The following is a 9,550-nucleotide window of genomic DNA, read 5'->3' as shown; positions in this document are numbered from 1 at the left end:
AACACTTTCTTATACTTATGGTAACACATCGAATTGTATTTATAGCAACACTTTCTATTGAGTGTATGACAACCTTTTGTTTTTTATTTATTAATTATGGCAACATTTTCATTTGAGTTTATGATAACGCTTTTATTTGAGCTTATGGAAACACTTTCAATTGGTCCAAAGGTACGTTCGCAAATGGATTTTAGTTATCCATATTCATGTAATAAATAAGAACTACGTATAATAAGAAATTTCATAACAAATAAGTTCAAAAATGTACACATTTCAAATACCTTAAATTCATAAGCATAATATCTTTTACAATTGTCTGAATAGTAAAAAGAAAACATAAGTACTAAAACTAAATCCACTAAAATAAAATAAAATCTTGCAATCACGGTCCGATTACTCTATTTTTTTAAACCTATCTACTATGTAATATTTTTGTGCCAAAAACCCTATAAATCTTCACATATTTAAAGTAGCTTGTAACTCTTGAATACATGCACCATCCTGCACATCAAACAAATCAAGTGTAACATTTTCATGAGAAACTTATAATCAATGAATAAAATCCAAATACGAAAGAAAAAAGAAGCATGAAAATGAATGACTAAAGCTAAACTTTAAGAATAATAGGTAAATGGCAACTTTTTTCAATACCCAATGATTCATGTAAATTTATCAATACTCCCACTGTAGTCCCTTATGTATTACAAAAGTCTAAACATAAATTGATAGTGAAAGTGGAAAATCCGGCAGAGTTCCATTTGTAATTGAACTATCCACAAAAATAGAACTAATTAAAACCTGTTCCAAATCCATATGACAAATAATTTCAATCCAACACAAGAAATTTGTACAAATCGACAAATAAAAATAAGGTACAAAAAAAAAAGTTCAAATAAGTTAAGTTCAGTTAAATAAAGTTCAACCAAACATAGCCTTTTTAGTACGGATCTGAACTTATTAAACTTTATCCGAACTTATATTGGTTGTAAAATTAACTTAAAATCCCTAACCAAAACTTAACCAACTTATATTGCCTAATAATTTTTAAAGAATGAAAAGAACAAAGGCCTTTAATTCATAAAATAGTATTAGATAGAGAAAACACATAGCTAATGATAAGGGTAAAACAAAATTAATAAAAATAAAAGAAATGAAACAACAATATAGCAATTACTGATATTTGTCACTACAAGGAAACGCAAAAGGTCAGAAATAGTAATAGATTCATAGCATAGGAAACTTGATGACTCACTTGTGATGAGAGAGTTCAAAAGGATCACATAATCACGAATAAAGACTTGTTAAAAATAAACTAGTTTGCACACTTTTTGTTGAAATTCATATGAGTACATCATACAACTAACACTTTTTTCTATTAAGCAACTCCTTTTGTGTTACCAGTATTGTTTCTTCCTCGCTACAACATGTAACTTGGTTGAAACCCTTATTCAAGGCACATACCGATGTTCTGTTGTTGTTGCTATCAATGATTAAAGTGCAGTTGTTGCAGAAGTAACGGCTACAAAAGCACGATATCAGTACAGTTGAATTGTGTATTCTTTTATTTTATGTACTTTGTGTGTACCTATTGGTGAATGTGTATTCCAAAACATAACTTGACATTGAATGTGACTAAAGTTGCTTGATATGGAATGTGACCAAAATTTCCTGATATGAATATGATCAATTAAAGTTTGTGTTTTTTGGGGTCTACAGGTGCTTAGAAGTTCTTTTAAGAAATTTAAAAGATGGGGTATCTACAAGAATCGGAGTACTGATGCCAAAAGCGTAGATTACCTTGGATGGAGCTGTTCTGTTCTATATCAAGACTTAAATCGAACAATGTCTCGTCTCTAACTGTGACGGTCTCACGCCTCAGGCACTTCGTTTCATTTGTCAATATACCCTGCATTCGTGTCTTGCCATCAGTAACCATGAAATAATTTGCAGAATTAATAGCATGAATTACATATTGCCTGCAATATATTGCTACAGTACAAATCAGTGTTTAGGATCATGACAAATCAACTGAAGTTATCAAAAGCTATAAGAAAATGTTGCTGAAAGCCTGAAACAACCATCGCCAGTTCGCCACTCGATATAAGTCTTGTTGATGCAGGGTCTAGAGGACTGGAGACATACAATAGTGCATAGCCTTACCCTAATTAGTCTAAGACTTCCACAAATGTCTCCAAAAGATCACCCACATGAAACTTTTTAAGTTTAAGGGCAAATGGTTACATAGAGCTCTTGCTTGGCTTCTATTCCTTGTGAGAATTTGCTTTAAAAAGGGGAGGGGGGAGAAATATTATGGGGTCTGCACTTCTGCTCGAAGGGACAACTATATAGTAACAAAGCATGCCAAAGATCCCCAAGTCGAAACATTAACGAAGTAAAAAAGCAGCAACTACTGGAAAAAAGAAGAACAGAAAAGCTCGACAAAGGACACAAGTAGTAATAGGAGTCCAACGTGAATATTTTTATGAACCCAAGTAACAAGAGGTTCCTTCTGTACACCATTGGCAAAGCCGTTTCAGCTTCATTACAGAAGGGTGTCATGGTGAAACAACGAATACATGGGCCATGGTTGGCATGGTAGAACCTGTCAACATGCGAGTACAATACAAGAAAATACAATGGTGACCAAAATTATTTTCTCAAATTGTCACGAGAGAAAACTAGGCTAGCCTCTAGAAAAACACTCGAGTGAAACATCTTTTTGTATAATAGAAGCCAGGTTAACATTAATGGGATTGAACCACCTTGACCAATTGAGGAGGGACAATGATGCCATGAGACGCGAGGAATCTATTTTCAACCTTCACAGAAACAATGGATGGATTTGTGGCACACAAAAGCTTAAAGTACATAGATGGCAACATCAAATGTAACAAGTGAGAAAAACATAACAAGAATAAGTCGGTGCCATAGTGTTAAGCTGTAAACCCAAACTCAACAAGAATCATAGCAAATTATCATTCAGGAGACCAAGTTGATTTTTTCTAATCTATAAATAGCTAATTACTGATGAACATTGTGTTGCTAGCCTATTAATCACCTAAAACTGAACAACAAAGAAGATCAGAACATAACTGAACAACAAAGAAGATCAAAACGAAAGTGAACAGCAAAGTAAATCAGAACAGAACTGAACAGTAAAGCAGATCATAACTGAACTGAACAGCAAGCAGCATATCAGAACAGAACTGAATAGCAAGCAGCAAATCAGAGCAGAACTAAAAAGAAAACCAGATCAGAATGTGTCTACTATTAGTTGGCTATTAGTTTGTTGTACTCATTTCATGCCTTTTTTGGATTTAAGTCAATACATATCCTGTCAAGAATGTGTCCTTTGGTTTACTTGCTTAAGGCATGGAAAGTTCAAACTAGCATCCACCAGTGGATCAACCAACAACAGAAAATATTAGGTTGAAATGCATAAATTTTATGTCTTAATACATTTACACCAGTGGATGGAAGACTCTAAGTTACATAGCCTAGGCCAGTCCCCATCTCCTCTAAATTATCAAAATCAAGCTAGGCTCGTGCACCTTATGTATCTATGGGTTTGTACATGTTGTTGGCATGGTATTTGATAGTGAGATCAGGAGGTACAAAAGGCAATAAGGTTACCTGCAGCTCAACAGTACCAACTAAACAAAAAAGCAACCAACTCCAATCGTCAAAAACACCAAAATCACTATAGCAGTAGTATAGACTAGAGTACAGCAAATTGCAACTCAACATCATCACCAAACAACCAACTGATCAAGACAACAAAAGAAATAAACAGAACTGCAGCAAAACAACTGAATATTTACTAAGCAACGCATTGAGTATGTGAGTCTGTGACCACTAAATCACAAACCAATTACAGGTACACTATTATTTCTGCCTAGATCAGACAATCGTTTGTTTAACATTATTTTCAAGTAATTTTTCTTGTTTTTCATTTTCTATGTAGACTCAAAGAGTAGTTAAACTTCTGCAATACTCCGTTCAAACCAGAGGCAGATTCAGCCTGCCCCAATAACTGTGATGTGCTTAAAACGCAAAGCACAGGCTAATATCGGAAATTTACAAGGAGAAAGTACAGGGAGCTAGGGGATTAATATGGGAAGTTCCAAGACAATTTGCAAACCCCTGTTATAAACTATTTAGAGACACACTGATTGGGAAAAAGTACAAGCTGAAGAAACGCTAAACATGGGAACTCAACAACAAAAATGAATGTAATGACTAATTGACTTTGTATCTTTATACACCCTTTGAAACAAACTTGAATCTAAATTAATTGTATTGATCAATCTTAATTATCTACAAATCATGATGAACAATCTACTCCGACTCCCTCCACAAATAATTACAGATTTCATCCAAAATAAACCATTGAATCAAAAAAATACATGAACAAAAATCAAATAAATTCCCCAATTAACCTAATTCCCTAATAGAACCCTAATTTAGCTCTAAAAACCACACAAAAAAATATTCAATTATAATCACTTAATAACTTAAACAGCTAAATCGTGAATTTTAAGACCAAATTCGAAAAGATCCATACCAACTAACCTTGTTCTTCTCGTTGATTCAGAAACGCAATTTGCTAATTTGTCTGTATCTCCAACTCAGAGTCCCAATCGCCAATTCAGAAACCTCCAATTCCCTAATTAGCCTAATTCCCTTATAGAACCCTAATTTAGGTCTCAAAACCACACAAAAATAAAATCAATTATAATCACTTGATAACTTGAACAACAAAATTGTGAAAATGAAGACCGAATTTGAAGAGATATATACCGTCTAACCTTGTTCTTCTCGCCAAATCGGAAATGTAATTCGCGATTTTGTCGTTATCTCCAATTCAGTGACCCAATTGCAAATTCAGAAACGCCAATCTCCATTTTACCTTGCTTGAAGAAATGATTATGAAAGGATCAAGAGCCACGATGTGGATGGAAGATAAGAAGAACGAAGAGGGTTTGGGGATAACCAAAATAGTGAAAAGTGGGAAAGGAGGGAATCCTAAAAAAACTGCGATCTATGGAAAAATTCAATAACCTAATCCAATAATTTTATTAATTATTTTTTAATTTTTAACTTATTTTAGATACTTGACAAAAACCGTTGCAATATTTCATCTAAATATAAAAAAAAAAGTAAAAACTGTTGCAATAAAATAGTGATAATATACAATTGTTGCCATAATTTTTTAATAGCAACACTTTTTCAAAGTGAAAGTCTACTCAAATTGATAATTATTTAACTGTTGCAATAGCTATGATATAGCAACGCCAGTAAAACTGTTGCATAAAAGGGCGTTGCTATAACCCTTTTTTCTTGTAGTCATATAGGAGTCTTCCTAAATGCCTTAGAAGAAATGACGTTCGTTTTGTAGAACGCTTTTTTGTTTCTGAGATTTGATAGGTGATCGGCCTAAATTTGTGCTAATCTGGGCCACTTCTTAGGCTTCAATCAATTAGGCTTGGATGGGTTGGTAATCTGGGCCACTTCTTAGGCCTTTATTCGATTAGGCATAGAAAGCTTATGTTAGTTAGGTTATTTTTTGACGTGCAAGTAACAAACAGTACGAAATAAGTAGAGTAGTATTATTTATAACTTTGTAAGGCGGATTTAGCCAAGTACAAGAGAGATTACTACCCTACAAGGACCGTTAAAGGTATTTTTAAGTAATGATACTTCTATGAAAGACGGAACCATATGCTATCTAGAAATAATATTTCTTAAGGTTGTTTGCATTCCAGGTGCGCAAAATAGGCCGGCCATGCATATCCTGAATGCGATAAGTTCTATCCATGACTTCATCATATATCTCATAAGGGCTTTCAATTCCCAGGTAGGCGTCAGCTTGCCTTGTTCACTGGCTCGTCCCACAGATTCCATTTATCGGAGAACGAAGTCCCCTACTTTCAGTACTCGCTTGTACCCTTTCTTGTTGTATTCCCTCGCCATCCTTAACTTATACAACTGTTGCTGAAGCGCAGCATTTCCCCTGACCTCTGGTAAGAAGTCTAAAGCGGCTTTCATCATCTCCCAGTTTGCGTTCTCATCATAAAGCATGACCCGGAGGGTTGGTTCACACATTTCTATGGGGAGGACAACTTTTGCACCGTAGGCCAGCAAGAATGGGGTTCCTCCAGTGGAGTTTTTTTTCCGTGGTACGAATTGACCACAAAACATTAGGCAATTCATCAACCTATAATCCTTTAGCTTCGTCCAACTTTTTCTTTATCCCTTATGAGATAATCTTGTTGAAAGCTTCAATTTGGCCATTGGCTTGTGGACGCCGGACGGAGGCAAAGCAACTGTGAATCCCGTGCTCTGTCAGCCATTCTTTCAACTTAGGTGTCTCAAATTGAGGTCCATTTTCAAAGACGATCGACTCTGGTACTTCAAACCTGGTAATGGCGTTTCTCTAGATAAACGCCTTTACATTATACGTCTTAATGGTTTTGAGGCTTCGGCTTCAACCCACTTGGTGAAATAGTCAACTGCCACAATAACATAACGTCTGCCCCCAGAAGCTGCAGTGTATGGGCCTAGCAGGTCCATTCCCCATTTAGCAAACGGAATCGGACTAGTAATGGGCGTCAGAGGTTGGGCCGGCCTGTGAATAAGTTGAGAAAATCGTTGGCATTTGCCACACTTCTGAACCATGACTAGCGCGTCCTCTCTCAATGTAGGCCAATAATAACCAGTTTTAAGTTCTTTTTCGGCTAAGGCTCGTCCTCCAATATGAGAACTACATAACCCTTGATGCAAATCAGCTAGGATATCTTTGCCTTTTTCCAGTGTCACACAGTGCAAAAGAGGCCGAGAATAAGACTTTTTGTACAAGACGTCGTTCCATATTTCAAACGAAGAACTTCTTTTTTGCAACTTAGCAACTAGACGGTGGTCATTGGTGAAGTGTTCCGTAAGTTTTATAAGCTATGATGGTCCATCCAAGTCGAAATTCGATCAAGAATCGCTACATCGGGAACACAGAGCTCTTGTTCAATACTCCGTTTTTCATTTACCTCCCAAAACACATGACGGGGAGTGTCACAAGAGGCCGAGCTGGCTAATTTGGACAAAGCGTCAGCATGGTTGTTTCCTGTTCTAGGGATTTGCTTGGCCTCGAAACTCTTCAAGTGTTCGATTTCTTGACGCATAGATTGCATGTATTTAATCATGTTGGGATCCCTTGCTTCATAATCTCTGTTTACTTGGCATACAATGAGCTATGAGTCGGACAAGGCCAGTATTTCTTGTGCTCCGGCTGCCTTGCACATTTTGATGCCGGCTAGCAGGGCTTCGTCTTCAGCTTCATTGTTGGATATATGTTTGGAAATAAAATCGCATGGCATACTCATACTTGTCTCCTTCGGGAGATTGACATATTATGCCTGCTCCACATCCATTCTGAGTGGACGACCCATCAACATATACCGTCCAGCGAGATCAACTCGTTTTTCGCAAAGGTAGGCCTCGTCATTTCTGCAATGAAATCGGCAAATGTTTACCCCTTAATATCTTTTCGAGGCTCATACGAGATATCAAACGCATTCAGCTCAATTGCCTATTTAAGCATTCGCCTTGCAGCGTCTAGTTTGGTGAGCCGCTGCTGCAGAGGCTGATCTGTTTACATTACCAGTTGGTGTGTCAAGAAGTAAGGACGCAACTTCTTACTTGCCATAAAAAGTGCAAGCTCAAACCTTTTAATTCGGGGGTATCTTAATTCCGCATTTTGCAGAACGTGGCTCAAAAATAGACGGGGAGTTGAACCCCTTCTCTCTCCGTCAATAACACAGCGCTCAAAGACCACTCAGAGATGGCCAAATACACATACATGGTTTCGCCTTGCAGGGGGCTAACAAGTCGTGGTAAGGTGTGGAGGTGTTTTTTCAGCCGAACGAAGGCAGCTTCTGCCAACTCGGTCCATTCGAACTTACTCTTTTTCTTGATGGTGCCGAAGAAATAGTGACACTTAATCCCTGCTCTTGATAAGAACCGTCCTAATGCCGCCAGACATCAAGTCAGACGCTGGACCTCTTTCACTGATTTAGGAGACGTCATATCTATCACTTCTTGTACTTTGTCAAGATTGGCCTCAATTCCCCTTTCATCGATGAGGAAGCCGAAGAACTTTCCCGTCGTTAATCCAAAGACACATTTCTTTAGATTCAGCTTCATCTTGTATTTTTGGAGCGTTTCAAAAGTCTCAGATCAGTCAGGTGTTCTTCACGCCGCTTACTTTTTACTATCATGTCATCAATGTAAGCCTTAATGTTTCGTCCTAGCTGGTTGGAGAAAACCGTGTTAACAAGGCGCTGAAAGGTGGCTGGTGCATGTTTTAAGCCGAACGACATTACTTTGTAACAGTACAACCCTTGCTCAGTAACAAATGACGTTTTATCTTGATCATCCGGCCATAAGGGAATTTGGTGAAATCCAGACTAGGCATCCATAAAAGACATCATAGCATGACCAGCTGTTGAGTCTACTAACAGGTCTATCTTAGGTAGAGGAAAGTTGTCCTTTGGGCATGCCTTATTCAAATCCGTGTAGTCTACACACATCCTCCATGATCCTTTTAGCTTCTGCACTAGTACCACATTTGCTACCCAATCCGGATACTGGGTTGGACGAATGAACCCAGCGTCCAACAACTTCTGAACTTCTTCGGCCGCATCCTTGTTTCTAGCTTCACCATGATTTCTCTTCTTCTGACGAACAAGTTTTAAGGTGTCATCTACATTGAGTCGTCACACCCACAGGGAGGTAGACTCTGTCCTTTTTTCTAACGCCTGTTTTGTGCAGGTACCGGCGTACAAAGGATGGTCTTGATTGCATAACATCTTGATCATTCTCCGTCCCGAGTCGAAAACTTTGACTTGCGCTTTCCTCACCGGACGCTCAGTCAAAGTGGGGGCTTCTGTAGACACCTAAATCGTGTCTCCCCATTGGGATGATGACGATACCATTATCCTTGTTAGGGGGTTGGAACAACTCCGTGCGGAAGTACCAATTTCTAGAATACATTCCAAAATCCAAGAGCCAAAGTCCAAACCCCGAGGTCGTTCCCATCACGAAACTCGGTACAAAATATAATTTCCAAAAATCAATTTCAAAATCCAAGTACAATCTCACCCAATGGACCACTCCATTGGTTTTACAAGGCCTTTTCCAGTCAAAATGACACTAAGCAATCCAAATTCGGGCGCCGACCCACAAAACCAAGCAAGTCGGGCCTCGTCCCGTAAAACCCAATTCAAAAACCGGAAACGACTAGTTTTTAGTCGCAAGCTTCCTTAATAGCCAAGAAAGACTACGTGCCAAACAACTAACAATTGGTACAAAGGTACGCCCACTACAAGCCAAGCACAAGGACGACATCTTCATCCTTGTTTGGCAGCTTCTGTGCAACGTCAGTTGCGCCTGGCACAGCTGCTGCGCTGGACGCTGGCCTCAGCTGGCGTTTAGCCCTTCATTTTCCTATTTAAACCCCTAATTTTCAGTATTTTAGAGAGGCAATATACAATCAAAA

General features: G+C 38.0%; 1 long non-coding RNA gene across 4 annotated transcripts; it reads right to left on the bottom strand.

Annotated features, from left to right (window-relative positions):
- Positions 1 to 251: 251 nt before the first annotated feature.
- Positions 252 to 4,903, bottom strand: LOC130470463 (uncharacterized). Of its 4 annotated transcripts, none has more exons than XR_008930855.1 (4): positions 4,801 to 4,903; positions 4,573 to 4,694; positions 1,798 to 1,906; positions 252 to 501 (listed from the first exon to the last, which is right to left on the bottom strand). It is a non-coding gene; the product is annotated as an uncharacterized lncRNA (long non-coding RNA). The 4 variants fall into 4 exon arrangements; XR_008930856.1 differs by having other exon boundaries at positions 4,809 to 4,903; XR_008930854.1 differs by having other exon boundaries at positions 4,573 to 4,705; positions 4,809 to 4,902.
- Positions 4,904 to 9,550: the final 4,647 nt, after the last annotated feature.

This window comes from Spinacia oleracea, chromosome 3 (assembly GCF_020520425.1).
Source record: "Spinacia oleracea cultivar Varoflay chromosome 3, BTI_SOV_V1, whole genome shotgun sequence".
Lineage (NCBI taxonomy): Eukaryota > Viridiplantae > Streptophyta > Magnoliopsida > Caryophyllales > Amaranthaceae > Spinacia > Spinacia oleracea.
This window is presented reverse-complemented; position numbering and strand designations above follow the sequence as displayed.